A 15,058-nucleotide genomic window follows, 5' to 3' on the forward strand; every position below is an offset into this window, starting at 1 on the left:
AGACTAAAAGATATGATGATTAAGTGAGAGGAATGATTCTGAACTGAAATCTTTTATTGTGACATTTGGGGATTTAAATGAGATCTGAGGAGTAGACGGGAATAATGTACCAATTAATGTTCTGATTTTAATGGCTGTATTGTGGTCATGTAGGAAAATGTCCTCTTTGTGGCAGATACACACTGCTGTTTCCAGGAAATGATGGGCAGTATATCAGCAACTTACCCTCAGAAGGTTCAGGAAAAGAAGTTCTTTACATAGTTGTTGCAACTCTTCTGTGAGTTTGAGATCGTTCAAAATAAAAAGTATTAAAAATAAAACCAGAGGGAGGTAGGCTAGGAAAAAATCAGAGTGTATTGATTTATAAGGGGATGAAGGGGAGCAAGATTCCTACAATGAATATTCACTATGCCTATGCTGTGCACTGGGGATACCACAGTAGGCAAACTAGGTATGAGCCCCAATTCCTAGAAAGCAATGGGGTAGCTGAAGATACAGAAAAGTAAAAGGCAATAACAGCATATTTTATGGGCACAGACAAAGGCTCAAATCCAGACTTTGAGTACAGGGTAGTCTTCACAAAGGAAGTAAGATCCAAAAAGAGACTGATCAAAGAAAGGAAGGTGTTCATAACTATGTATTAAGATGTTTTATATGTTGCCTGACCCAAGGGATAGTTGATGCTAAAGTCTAAGCACCCCCTGGAATCATCACTCTGATTCAGCAAGCATTTGACCAGAGCAAAGATGTTTCCTTTAGTGATGTCTCCCCAGATGCTAAAAACTGAATATGTGCCCTCCCTTCATATGTTGAAGTCTAACCTTCCCCCTATGTGATAGTATTTAGAAGTAGGGCCCTTAGCAGCTTGGGTCTTCAGGATTACTGCCCTTATGAAAGAGGCCCCAGAGAGCTCCTTTGTCCCTTCCACCATGTGAGGACACAGCAAAATGACCATAGTCTGTGAGCCAGGAAATGGACCCTCACCAGGCAACAAATCTGCTGGCACCTTGATCTTGGACTTCTCAGCACAAGGATTGTTGTCCATGATCTACCCAGTCTGCATAATTTTTTTTACAGCTGCCTGAGCTAAGATACCAGACATTGTTCAATTCTCATTAAAGCATACTCATTCTTCTATCCCTTTCCCATGGAATGGGGTGCAAGTGTTAGGCTAGAAACCGTCTTCCAAAAGCAACAAAGTAGTGCTCCAGGGATTCATCAGCACTGTTGCATAAACAGTTGCTATGGCAAGAACACAAGGCAGTCACTAACTGCATGCATCTCAGCAGGCCTTTCCAGGGCTCCTCGCTCTACACTCAGCTCCCCTACATGCTGCTCCCACAGAGGCCATGCTCCCACTGGACACTGTAGGAGTCTGTGCTGAGATGGTGGTTAGACAGGCTTGGGATGCGGAATGTGAGAGAAGAAAGAAACGAAGAGCCAGGAAATTTGGCAAAGAAACCCATAATATAAAGTGATAAGCATTTGCCTTAAAGTAAAAAGCTAAAGTTTAATGAGTCTGAAGAGTAATTGTGCCTGAATTAACATGAACTCAAGGCTTGGAAGCTTCCTTCCTGATATTGAATTTGCAGGACTGTTCCTGTACAGAGCGTTCCCAGTGCAGTCTTGCAGTCTAGTTTACATAGTTTCATTGAGCATGAGGGGAAAGTCAGCAGTCCTAAGTCTTGGTCCATCCAGGGACAAGACTGAAACATTTTTTCTGACGGTAGCAATGTCGTCCTAGTTTTCCATTCAGGAGCAGCATGCCCATTATAGGCACTAAATTCTCCATGGGACCTTGTTCAGGAAAAAGGAAGTGTGTGTACAATCCTAGGGTGTGTGCACCATCTATTCCAGGGGAAAGAAGTTAAGGTAGAACTGGGAATGTTAGGAAAGCCAGTTCTGGGAGCAGCCAGCACAGGGTTGTTTGCTGGGCATGTCACCAGCCACTGTCATGACCCTTATGCCTTACAGTCATCACATCCTAGCCAGTCCAGGGCCCCTGCCTGACCTGGAATCTTCTGCCTCAGGTTCTACCTCCCCCTCTCTTTTATAGGGTCTCTCATTTTCAACTCCTCACAACCCAGCCTCTCCCCACACTTGGGAAAAGAGGGAGGGCCGTCTAGATAGGCTTCAGGTGCCGAGGGTGCAGCAGTGAATAAAACAGACAAAATTCTGACTCTCAAGGAATTTACATTCCAGCAGAAGACAGACAAATAAAAGAATAAAACAAATTAATAAGATAATTTCTAATTGCCTAATTGCAGTAAATGATATAAGGTGAATAAAGCAGGAATCTTTAAACACAGAGTGACTGAAGGGCTAGGAAGGGTGAGCTTCTCAACTATTCCTGGCCCAGTATGGGTTTTACAGCTGAGGACTGCACTCCAAGGGAAGAAACGTAGCACCTTAGGGGCGTGGGGGTGGAGTAGCGGCAGATCCCTCTGTCATTTCAGCAGACTGTTGTCATCTAGGTCCTGTTACCAGGCAACCCAACTATGCCACAGGCAAACCTGGCAGAGAGCTTAGAGTGCAGGTGAACAAAGCCAATTTCTGAGCAGGAAAGCTCTCACCCAGAGCATCTTGGTGCCTGGGTGGTCTTGGCCAGTGGATCCGTAAAAGAGAGAATAAGTAAAGCCCTTGTGAGGGGGCAGCACTGGCATTTCCACCTCTTGATACATGGAAGCAGGTAAGCCTGAAACATCTTTTCAATAGCAGCAATGTCAATAGCAACTATGCCTCATACTACACTAAGCAAATATTAGCCAGAAACATCGTTGGTTGTCTCTTGTTCATATCTTCCCTTTCAGATGATTGGCCTGTGAGCTCCTGGCCCCACACCCTGACTAGCCAACTGACACTCAGTCACAGAAGCATGCAGCAGCAGGGGCTTTCCCTGGGTGGCTCTGTTTATTGCTCTGAGGAATGGAGACCTGTACTGAACAAGGGGATGCCCCTCCTGGACCAGTTTCAATTTGGACACACCCTCAACTGCAGGCATCTTACATAGACTTCTTCAGGTTCAGTGGAGGAACATGTGAGTGGTGCTACTCAAATAACCTCTTGCTACGGGTGGTCGATGAACATCTTTGGCGCTGCCAGCCTAGCTAGCAACAGGGTGTGTTTGGTGATTGCTTGGGCCTTCTCAGAGGTCAAGGGTCACCCTTCCTTCTCTTCTTATCTAAGAGTTTTAGTTCTGATGTCATGTGGCCAGCCATCAGCCTCAGATCCTGTGTAGAGGGAACCTATATCTATCCTTCCTGGTTGTCCACAACTGTTAAAGTGTGAGGGAGAAGGGAGCTAGTAAGTTAGTGGAGAATACGAAAGATGCTGAAGAGAACAGAGGAGAACCCAGAACATGGGGCCTCTTTTCCTCTGGTATCACATACTGATTCCAAAGAGTCTTTTAAGAGGATAAGCAATACTTTGGCACCTTTTGGGTCTTGGCACACTCTAGAATGGAGTCTAGAGACACCAAGGGTGAGGTCACTGGCAAACTCCCACACATTAAGTTGGGACCCTAAAAGCCTAAATCCCAGGACTGAGGATGAATCAGACCTCAAACATTCCTTGCCCAGAAGTCATCTAGGTAGTCCAGAAAAATTAAATTCCTGATTACAGATTAAGGTGATCTTAGATTTTTAGTGCTCCAAAACTTCTAAGCTAGACCAAATTAAAATCTACTCTGGAAGAAAATAGCATCATTCTATACTTTGATTATATTTACAAATAATTTTTCAAATGCATTTTCTGAAACATAATCAAAGATAACCAGCCAAAGAAGAAGGTAAGAAAACAAGGATGAGAATAAGCAGAGAAAGAACAAATAATAGAAACAGATCCACAGGAGTTCTAGATTCTGGAAGATCAAACACAGACTTTAAAATAACTTTGCTTACTATGTTTAAGTACATTAAAAACAAGACAGAAATTTTGGGTGCTATAAAAAAGTACACAGCCGATTTGAAAAAGAACCAAGTAAGAAAATTCTAAAACTAAAAATACAATAACTAAAATTTAAGAGTAGGATCGTCTGCATAGATGTTCAAGCAAAAACTGTCCTTAAACTTCTCTCTTTTTCAGACAACCATCCCCTACATTCAATGCATCAGCCAAGTCCTATAAGTTCTACTGCAAGATATTTTTCAGATAGTTTCCCTATTATTAATACCATCTCTTACCTGGACTCCTGCAGTACCTCCTGAAGTGTTCTTACTCATTATGTTCTTGCCATGCAGTTTTCACACTACTGCCATGGTGATGATCTTTTCAAAACATTAATTAGATCACATCTCCCTCCTGCTAAAAACCCTGCAGTGTCTTTACACTGCTCCTAAAATACGAACTTCTCACCCTGGATCATTAGCATGTGTTGCAGCTTTGATTATTTCTCTGACTTCATCTAATGCCATTCTGCCAGGTAACTGCTACGTTCCATCCACATCAGCCTCCTTTTTCTGGAGCAAACAAAGCTCTCCCAGCTTCCCCTTTGTAATTGTTGTTCCCTCTGCTGAAAATACTCTTTCCCTAGTTCTTGCCATGGTTTGTTCATTCTCATCTTTCACATCTCAGCTCAAAGACAAGTCCTCCCAAGAAGTTTCCATGACCTCCCAATCTTGGCTTTATTTCCCCTAGGTACTCCTAGGTTCCCCTTGGCTTTATTTACCCTAGTAAAACTGTTTTAAAACAGCTTTATTGTGGATTACTAATGTGATCTCTTTACCAGCATTTATATTTACCTATGCAGTCACATTTATTGACCTTCTTTATTTCGTTGTATGACTTCAAGTTACTATCTAGTAAATGTCCTTTCATTTTAGCCTGAGGTTGTCCTTAATAGTTCCAGTTAGAGCAGGAAGGTAAATCTCCAATTAGACGAGAAGCAAAAAGTCTTATCCTAAATACTCTTTATCACATCCCTTTGTTCATTTTATCCACAGAATCATACTGAAATTATTTCACTCACTATCTCTTTACTTAGCACTCACTTATCTTATTCATCAGAATATAAACTACATGAGGCAAGAAATTTTTCTGTCCTGTATTCACTATATGTACATTTATTGTCTGGCATATGCCTGGCACATAGAAAATACTCAATATGTGTTGGCTAATAAATAAATGAGTCCATGGCATCCATTCTCTGTCTTCCAATTAAGCCAACAAAGGTTCAGACACCTTCTAAATGGCTCTTTAGGAAGAGAATACAGCCCATCACTAAAAGATCCCATTATCACCCCTCTCCATGTAAACCAGCCAACCATCCCTTCACCTTCTTGCTATCTCTTCATACCTTTAACACCTTTCTTTGGGTTGTACAATGAATGTTTTTCATTCAGTGCTGAGATTTTATAATTGGAGGATTTCTCTGACAAACATGGATTTCTGGCTTATCTTGATCAACCAGAGCTGGCAACACTAGTTACTAATTGGAAACAGTCTGCCAGTACGTGGCCATGGCTATCCTTCCCAGAAGGGTCACATCCTCTCCTGCTTAGCACAATCCCCACCCAACCAGCCTCATTGACTTTACCTTGTGCAGCTGGAATTGGCATTTGAATTTAGGACCTGGGTTGGCATTTGAACGTAAAACCTCCTGCAATCCTCAGGAAATCCTAGATTTCCAAGACAACAGGATTCTGCTTGCCTTCTTGATAAGCCCAGAAGAAATGAAGACATTAAATTTCCCCATTATCAGGCAGCGCCTGTGGCTCAAAGGAGTAGGGCGCCAGCCCCATATCCCAGAGGTGGTGGGTTCAAACCTGGCCCTGGCCAAAAACTCCAAAAAGAAATAAATTTCCCCATTAGCTTGTCTGTCACATAATATTATGCCCTTTACAAGAGGGCCTATGAGAGAGACTGACAAGGGCCAAATTTTGAATCCACTGTAATATGTTGAATTTACTCCTTATTACATTCAGCATTTAAATAACTAAACAGAAGTTCACGTCTCTCCTCCTCACAGTTCAGAGGCAGAGAATCCAGAGATGGCAGAACACTGCCATCATGATGTGTCTCCAGTTTCCTGGTATCTAGAACTCTGCCATGCATGGCCCATACTTCCAAAGCCACTTTATGATCGATCTCCTTGTCTTTGGGAGTACAGGAGAAATGAGTTGGGAGATGTCTGTGAGGTGAAAGGAATACAAGCTTGTTTAAACTTGGCTGCAAGAGCCTGACAGAGAAAGCAAGCAACACCCTGCCTGTGCTGAGATAGAGCTGGGAGGCACTGAGATGGAGCTGGGAGGTGTAGAAAGGCAGCAAGGAGCTTGCACAGCCCACCTGACAGTTGTCCTCTTTCTTTGGTGGAATCTGTGCTGGGTGCTGCTTAAGGCTGAGGATGGCAGTGTGTGATGGACATGGTAAAGATGTAACAGAGTCTGGGGAGTCATTGGTGCCTGATGCTGCATCAAGTCCCAGAGGGGGTGTCCTGGGCTCAGACTCGGGGGGTGGGGCAGAAGTGGCAAACCTAAGAGCTATGATGGACACAGTGGGGGCAACAAATAACATCCCTCTTATTTATATAGTGCTAGTGAGGTATGAGGAAAAGGCAGGGTGCTTACCCTCTTTAAGCTCAGTTTCCACATCTGTAAAATGGGCATTATCACTTTTCAAAGTTAACCAGAAGATTAAGCACAATGATGTGTGAGATGTTTGGTTAATAAATACCGATTAGTAGGGGCTCCACACAGAGGCCATGATTCCTATGCTTGGAGATCTCGCGAGCATTCTTAAAGGAAAGGGAACTAAGTGCCAATTCTTTGACCAGGAATAGATTGATTCCCAGTGTCAACATCATCTTGCGATATTAATTTCTGGGAGTATTTACGGGGACATCAACAGTGTCTGTAGGGAGATGATCCACTTCTTGCTTCAAGCCTGACAGAGCTCAGATCCTCCCCCTCACTGCGGAGGACCTGCAGCCTGGGTTTCCCAGAGAAACCAGCTCATCCTTGCTGCAAGGGAAGTGACTGTGTTTGTAACTGGTACTGACACACAGCCCTAGATTCAGGAGCCTCACTTTTCCCTCCCCTGATGGGCCTCCCCCCACCAGCCCTATCATCCCTATTCTTCCCATGTCCCCTCTCAGGAGCTCAGGTCAGGTGGCCTGGCCTCTCAGCAAGACACCTGTCCTGCTGGGCAGTGCAGAGAAGCATGCTGGGACAGGGAACAAAGGAGGCAGCTCTCAAACACTCTGATAGACTCAGATGTGCCCACGCGAGTACACACTCCTGGCCCTGATTCTGTGTTAAGCTATGAGCCAAAAATATGTCTTATCTAGATGGGAAAATGTATCTAAAATAGCATTGTTTGCACTCCCTACACACCCCACCAGCACCACCAAACTTTGGACTGTATACTAGGTCCAGCATGCACTAGGTGCTCTGCTCCTGGCCTTCCCTTATTTTCTCTCCTGCCTTCTCCTCCCCCCCGCCCCAGGCCAGCTATGGGTTCTCTTTAGACGTCTACAGAGCTGGTTCAAGGGCCCTAAAAAGTTTTCTTAGTGGTCCTCTGGTACTTGCACTCCCTCTAAAACATAGGTCCAATTTAATTCAACCAGCATTTATTGAGCACCTGCAATGGCCAAGGCCCTTGCTTACTACCAGGACAGGCAACTAGGAAGCTCTCCATCTAGATCAGCATTGTGGGACAGAACTCTCTGGGGCAATAGGAATGTCCCAAACCTGTGCCATCCGATAGAGCAAACACCAGCCACATGTGGCTATGCTGCACTTAAAATGTAGTTAGCAAGACCATGCAACTGAATTGTCCACTTGACTTAACTGGCATTCATTTTTATTCAAATTCCCATAGAAAGCCATTGACTGCTCCACTGGACAATGCAGTCAAGGTGGCAACAAGTGTGTGCATAAGAGCCTGCTTCTACTTTTGGCTCTGAGTCCTACAATAGATTAGGGATGGCTTCTGGAGGTGACGGTCTAGAAGAAGAGAATTAAGGCAGGGAAAGGATTTCAACAGGTAAATCTGGATGGGAAAGGAACTTTAAGGCAGATACTAGCAGTGGTCAAAGGCACAGAAACTGAAAAGTGTAGTATTCCATCAGAGCAGTTAGGAAAGAGAGAGGCATGGGGGCAAAGGAGATGAAGTGGGACAAGAGGCTGGACTAGAGGTCTTAAGAGAGCTTGACTGTCAGGCTACCCACCTGCAGTGTCCTGCTGCCACTGAACAAGGGAACCAGTCATCAAGGTGAGCTTCAAGAAGCAGGCAGCTGTATTTAAGACACAAATGAGGGGAAAGCTGGGTGGTCCTGAAAGGTCATAATTGTGGCCTAAGCAAGAGAGAGGGAAGACCTGAGTAGGAAATGTAAAGAAGGGTTTAGGGAAGGGCAGTGCATTTCCTCAGTACCACTTCTAGCATCTCCTACTGTGTGCATTCCCAGCACCCAGCTAAGTTTCAGTCAATAAAAGGGTATTAAAGCACATAATAAGTGCCTGAGAAATGTTTGCAGGAAGGAAGAATGAAATTGAGCAATCTCTCAGGCTTGGTGATTGGTTTGAATTTAGTCATGGGACGAAACAGAGGTAGACTCTAGAGTCTACTAATGGCTGCACAGATAGGCATGGGGGATGAGGCAGAAAACAACCTCAGCATGGCCCTCGGAGAGCATAGCCTAATTGAAGGGTCCAACTAGCTTCCTGTAGGGCTCCTGACTGAGAGGAAGATGGCACTTAATGAAAAACAGGAAATGAGAAAGAAAAGCTGGAGGACACGCCAGAGCATTTTGTCTGGGGCATACTGAGTTCAGTTTGCAAGTGAGACATGAGGTGAAGAGAAGCCCAGTAGTTCCTCAGGTGTTGGGACACCAAGACTTGATTGTGAAGTCCTGAGCATAATGGAGAAACTGAGGCTGTGAGACTGGTGGGGATGTCCAGGAAGTAGGATCAGCAGGCACAAGAGAGAGGCAGAGGCAGCACTCACAGAACAGCCTTTGTGCTGCCCTGTAGCCAGCCTATTGTCCAGGCCCCCTGGCACCTGCAGCATTCTAGTCACCTGGATGACATAAATCCCTGGGTCCCCTTTGCTCAGCCAAACTGGCACCATTATAGGCCTTTGTCTCTGTAATTGCCAACTGAGGCTAATGGACTCAATCAAACCAATTCTGCTCTGATACTTTTACCCTATGTTATAGGCTGAATTATGTACCCCATGATTTATATGTTGAAGTTCTTGGCCCCAGTATCCCAGAATATGACTGTATTTGGAGATAGGGTCTCTAAAAAGGTAATTAAGTTAAAATGAAGCCACTAGGGTAGGCCCTAATCCAATATGACTGTCTTTACAAAAGGAAATGAGGACAAAGGCATAGAGAGAAGACCAGGTGAAGACAGACATCTACAGGCCAAGAAGGGAGTCCTCAGGAGAAATCAGACCTGCCAATGCTGTGATCTTGGACTTCCAGACTCCAGAAGTATAAGAAAACAAATTTCTATTGCTTAAGCAACCCAGTCTGTTTCAATATGTTGTTATGGCAGTCCTAGCAAACTAATACATCTGCTCATTGTTTGGTGGGTGACAACCTTAGACAAGAAGTCCTCTGGTTCCCTTCTTAAGCCAAATAAATAAGTATGTCTCTCTGCATGGAGCAGAATTTCCTCTGCCCCTCACTGCAGGACTCCACCCCCACATAAATCTACTCCCATCAGGACAAGGACAATAAAAGGATTTTTAGATCCTTTCATATTACAGTCTCCCACTTTAGTTTTTAAAATATCTTCGGTAATAAGGATAGACAAAACAGTGTTTGTCCCTTGGTGAAGACTCTTTAGATATATTTCCACACTGCAATTTACTTGCACTAAACTGCAGTGGCTGTAATTTCACCTGGACACCCCCAGGCAGTCAGTGCATTTTGCGGGGAAGGCCTGTGAGTTAAATGCAAAGAAGGAACAGAGGAATAAGAAATTCAGCTACATGCATCCTCTTCCTCCATGCCCCAGTCCAGCTGTGCCCTTGGGACACATTCCACCTCAGCCAGCAAGTACAACCCAGCATTTGCAGAGTCTACTTTAGTTCTAATAGTATTTCTTCATCCTTAGAAATTTTACCTGAAAGCTCTTGATAGGAAGATTATTAGAGTTCTATCAGGAAAGTTTCTCAGCTATAATCCCAGGTCTCCCTGGAAACCCTAACCTGACTTGGGGTTCTTAAGAACCAAGTTTTGATGAGCTATGGGAATTGGTGATCAAGGGCAGTGGCCCTGCGGTCACTTCCCAGGACTCCGAAGCTTGGCATCAGGCAGCATAGTCCTGGGATGACAGACTGCATCTTCTGCCCTTCATCCAGCTGTTCTGACATCTCACAGCCCCAGCCGGAGGGGATAAAGTGTTTTTCCCCTTGCCCTGACCCAGAAACTCTGAGTCAAATGGAAAATGTCACCAACCTGATCTGTAGTTCTTTCCTTTCCCCAGCCCTTATGAAATCAGGAACATTCCACCTGAGGGATTCCTTCCCTTCCTCAGATGTGGCTGAGCCCTGTGTTTTCCCAGGGGTCCATCTCCAAAGCCAACAAGCCCAGTGGGTAAGATCCCTGACAACCAGTCGCCACCATGGCTCTCACCCAGAAGAACAGACTTTACAGTGAGCAGGTAACCACAGCTGCCAGGAAGCCCCATCTCCTCCCACTGCAACCTTAGTACCGGTAAAGTCAGTGGTAAAAATAAAGGACCCCAGAAAACTGGAAGCATACTTAACATCTGCTTGAAGGAAGACTGAAGTAAATTGGTGGAGTAGAGGATGACAGAAAAGTGTCCGTAGCCTCAAGAAAACTTCTACCCTCTCTACAGTTCAAACAAATTTGCTGATGATCCTTGTGAGCTACTGCTGGAGTAGAGGTCCTAAGGGACGGGGCTAGAAAGGGCCCTTGGAGTCTTGTTTCCACCTGCATAATGTACTAAGTGTACTAAAGCATCTCTCTTAGCCAGTGCTGAAAACCTCATTTAATACATGATGGCCATTATTAGCAAAAGAGGCCAGGGAATAAAGCAGGAAGATGCCATCAGTTGTGAGACTCAAGGGCAAGGATGCTCTCAGGGAGCAAGGCAGAAGGTGTAAAGCCAAGATAACTGAAAGCAAGACGTAAAAGGATCCAGTGATAAAGTTTAAGGGGTAAATAATGGACAACCTTAGGAGTTGGATCCCTCTTACCAGTGGCTGGAGATGTATACCAGATGGATTTTGGTCAGCTGGCTGAGAAGCCAGACCAGTATGAGACCTCAATGGATGTCCAGAAGAGCAACCTTTCCTACCAGGTGACCATTGCCATGGAGCACACAATATTACCTCTTAATGCCATTTGGTAACAGCTGAGTGGGTGGAGCAGGTTCTTTTCAGACCACCTCTTTGAGCAACAAACATTTTCCATCTTATATCCTTCCATTTTGATTTCTAAAAATGTCTTTACTGTTTTTTATGACCACAAATAAAATCCATACTATTTTTTTAAATCTAACTCTTCAGAATACTCAAAGTCACCACCAACAAAATTTGGAACTACATTTTTATTTATTTTTACAAAAAAAAGAATTGAACCATAGAGACTTCTCTGTTGCTTGAGTTTGTAGTGAGCCATTGATTTTTGCCATATTTCCATCCCAGCACACTTAGGTCTTCTTAAAGGCTAAACCACATTCTTGGTATTCAGCCATCTCCTGCAGGATACTTGGATTGTCTCCAATTATGCACTATCCCAGACACTCCTGAAGTGAACATTTAATTGGACACTTGTAGGAAGGTTTCTTTAATATAAATCTCTAAAAGTAGAGTGTTGGTTGAATACATGCAATGAAATATTATTCAGCCTTTAAAAGAAAGAAAATGACAGATGCTACAATATCGATGAAACTTGAGGGCATTATGCTAAGTGAAATATGCCAGTCACAGAAAAGAAACTACTGTATGATTGCACTTTTATATGAGGTACTGATCAAATTCACAGAGACAAAGTAGAAGAGCGGTTGCCAGAGACTGGGAGGAGGAGGAGATAGGGAGTTAGTGTTCAGAGGGCACAATTTCCATTTTGCAAGGTGAAGTTCTAGAGATCTACTGTACAACCATGTGAACATATTATACTTAACACTACTGAGCTGTACACTTACAAATGATTAAGATGGTAAATTTCATGTTATTTGTATTTTACTGTAATCAAAACTAATAACAAAAAGTGGAAATAGTAAATACAAAAGAGTGTCCATTTTTTATTGCAATAGATGTTGTCGAACTGCCCTTAAGAAAGACTGTCTTGATTTTCATTGCTGTTACAGTGTGTGAGAAAGTTCTTGCCCCATTGCCTCTCCAACACAGGCATTATCTATTAGCTTTCTCCTCGTTGTGATTTGGTGATAGCAAATGGGAGAGAAGGAGTACAGAAACTGACATGCTTGAAGTATACTTGAAGTATAACAAAAGAATGTTCATCTGCTCAGCGCCTTTCAGATACTCAAGAGTGGCCACTGAGTAAACTCAGGTTGCAGCTTTCTGCTGGGTAGGTGCAGATTTCTGTGGATGCCTCCAAAAACTCCAGAGTTATTCTGGTTCTCTTCCCCCATCCCACTCCCTAACCTTAAAATGATGACTCCAAAAATCACAGACTGGCCTACATATTTCCCTGAAACAGCTGTCCTGCAGAATTTCTAAAACTTGAGTTAAAAATAGTCTCAGTCTCTAAAAGAAAGTTGGGTCCCTGGGAGCAAAACCGTCTTAGAAATGTCCCCACCTCCATAAAGAGCACACAAAAGCTGATCCAGCATGGTCCTCAGAGTGCCTTTTTGCTTGTGACCTCCTCCCTGCCATGGAAACAAAGCCCTAGCTAAAATCTTTTCCAATTCTCTATCCATCAGTGGAGGGAGAAGTAGGAAGGGAGTGAGATACAGCAATTACAACCTAGCTAACAGCTTGTGTCATTATTTCCATTTTATAAATTCCCAAATGGGCTCAGAGACTTAAAGTAAGGTGTCTGAATTGACAGCCAGTAGGAGAAGCCAAATTTTAATCTTAGGTCCCACTCCAAAGATATCATGCTGACAGCACCCTGCTGCCTTTTGCTACCCTTCCACTTAAAGGTTCTATCATATATTCAGGTCACATCTGAAGAGAAAAATGCACGTAAGAAGAGAAAAATGCACGTGTTTTAACAGAGAACATAGAACTCTGAACAAGCTTAGAGTTTGGCAGCACCAGGAGACAGGTTTCTAGACAACAACCCACCTCAAGAACTCCTGGTACCTTGCTGATGGCTTCCCCCTCCTCCTTACCGAGTGGGGAAACACATTTTCTTTGGTGGTGGGTGGGAGTGAGGATCAGCTGTCTAATGTTGTTGGCAGGCCTGGTTTCTCTGCTGCAAAAAGAAATGAAAGTCTATCAGGTTAAACAGAGAGGTTTCCAATGAACTCTGTAACATTAAGGGGGTGTCGGCTGCAAAGGTGGCACCTTAATGTCACCTACCTGGCCTTTTGTTCTACAGCCAGAATCTCTGAAGCAGATTTAGAGTGAAAAGATCAGGTAAAGCCAGTCTCAATTGCCTAGAAAAAACAGTTGTGGCAGAAAGGAGAGCAGTTACCTTCTATATGTTGACTTACTCATCCTCTTAATCAAGACCCCCGGGACATATTTCTGGCAACTACATGGCATTGAATCAGAAACAGGTTTAAGGCATCTCAGACCCCAGATTAGCCTGCTGGAGAAGACCAGTGAAAATTTAATTCATTTTAGAGATTCCTGTCCTGCAAGGACCCTGAAAGAGATAGATACATGAAGAGAAGAGTGGCACAATGCTGTGTTGTTAGCTAAGTATTATGCCTCAGATCTGCAGAAAGAGTACTATCCAAGGCCCCCTCTCAATCCTATTTCAGTACCCAGGATTTCCCTCCCCAAATGACCCTGAGCCTCTTCCTGGGGGTAAGGAAGAAGAGTGTCTGGTTGGTGAAGAGGGTACAGATATGGGGCGAGTTTGTATGTGTGGCTGAAATTTGTCCCCACACATACCAGGGAGGCCCTCTATGGTATAGAACAAAGCAAAGACTAGGAAGAAAAGTAGTCAGGGAAGAAGTCTCCATTAATGTCCTTACCCTAAAATTTTGGGGGTTTGCCTGCCCTCATATGACATGCGATTGCCAGAGGAAGCAGAATCTAGGACTTGAGTGGAAAGAACCCTGTAACCTTGGTCAGAGGGACCCACTCTGCCTGCAGGTTGTCCTGGCAACCGAGACTCAGCTGCCATGAATGCCTGCACATCCAGCTAGTTGCCAGGTTCATAGGAGAGGCTACCAACATAACAAACACTCTGTTCCAAGGGTAGGTTCCAAGATCCTCTTGGGGCAGTGGCGTCCTAGGCACTACCGTCCTAGGGTCCCCACCAGGCCAGGGAAATAGGTGAATGAAGGTCTTTCTTTCCAAGGCAGACTGTGTAATGCACATACATGGACTCCAATAGGGTGTTCTGCCCTGCCACCTCCCTGGTCACTGACCTTGGGCACGCTCTCACTTCACACGTGTGTAAATTAGTGGTTATCACTCTACTTTTTGGAGTATTGGTGTAAGATTGAGAAATCACATATGCAGCAAGCTTAGTAGTATCTGACATGCAGTAGGCTCTTGCTGGGTTATCTATTGCCACATGACAACCCACCCCAAAACTTAGCAGCATAATTCTGGGGGTCAGAAATTTGGCCAGATCTCAGCTGTAGGTGGTTCTGCTCCATTTGGCATCACCCTGGGTCACTGACTCAACCATATTCAGCTTGCACCTGGGCTGAACTGTCCAAGAGGGCTTCACTCACATGGGTGGTGCCTTGGGGCTCCTCCTACATGTGGCACCTGCACAATGGCTAGCTTGGGTTTCTTCATGACATGGTGGCCTCAGGGTATTCAAATTCTTACATGGCAGCTGGATTACTCCAAAAGCTGCCAGGCCTCTCAAAGGCTGGACCTAGAACTGGCAGTGTCACTTCTGCTGCATCCTATGAGCTAAAGCAAGTTATAGGGGAGGGGAAACAGACTCCATTTATGGATAGATGAGTCAAGAAAGACAGAGAGAGAGAGA

At 44.3% G+C, this 15,058-nt stretch overlaps 1 protein-coding gene across 1 annotated transcript in view; it reads right to left on the reverse strand.

Moving 5' to 3' along the window:
• DCLK3 (doublecortin like kinase 3) overlaps positions 1-13,344 on the reverse strand; it is a 105,235-nt gene extending 91,891 nt beyond the window's left edge. The window contains exon 1 of the mRNA XM_023512345.1: positions 13,272-13,344. The gene's annotated coding sequence lies outside the window, so the exon portion shown is untranslated. The remainder of the gene's footprint in view (positions 1-13,271) is intronic.
• Positions 13,345-15,058: the final 1,714 nt, after the last annotated feature.

This window comes from Otolemur garnettii, unplaced genomic scaffold, assembly GCF_000181295.1.
Source record: "Otolemur garnettii isolate 467f Iridium unplaced genomic scaffold, OtoGar3 scaffold00002, whole genome shotgun sequence".
NCBI lineage: Eukaryota > Metazoa > Chordata > Mammalia > Primates > Galagidae > Otolemur > Otolemur garnettii.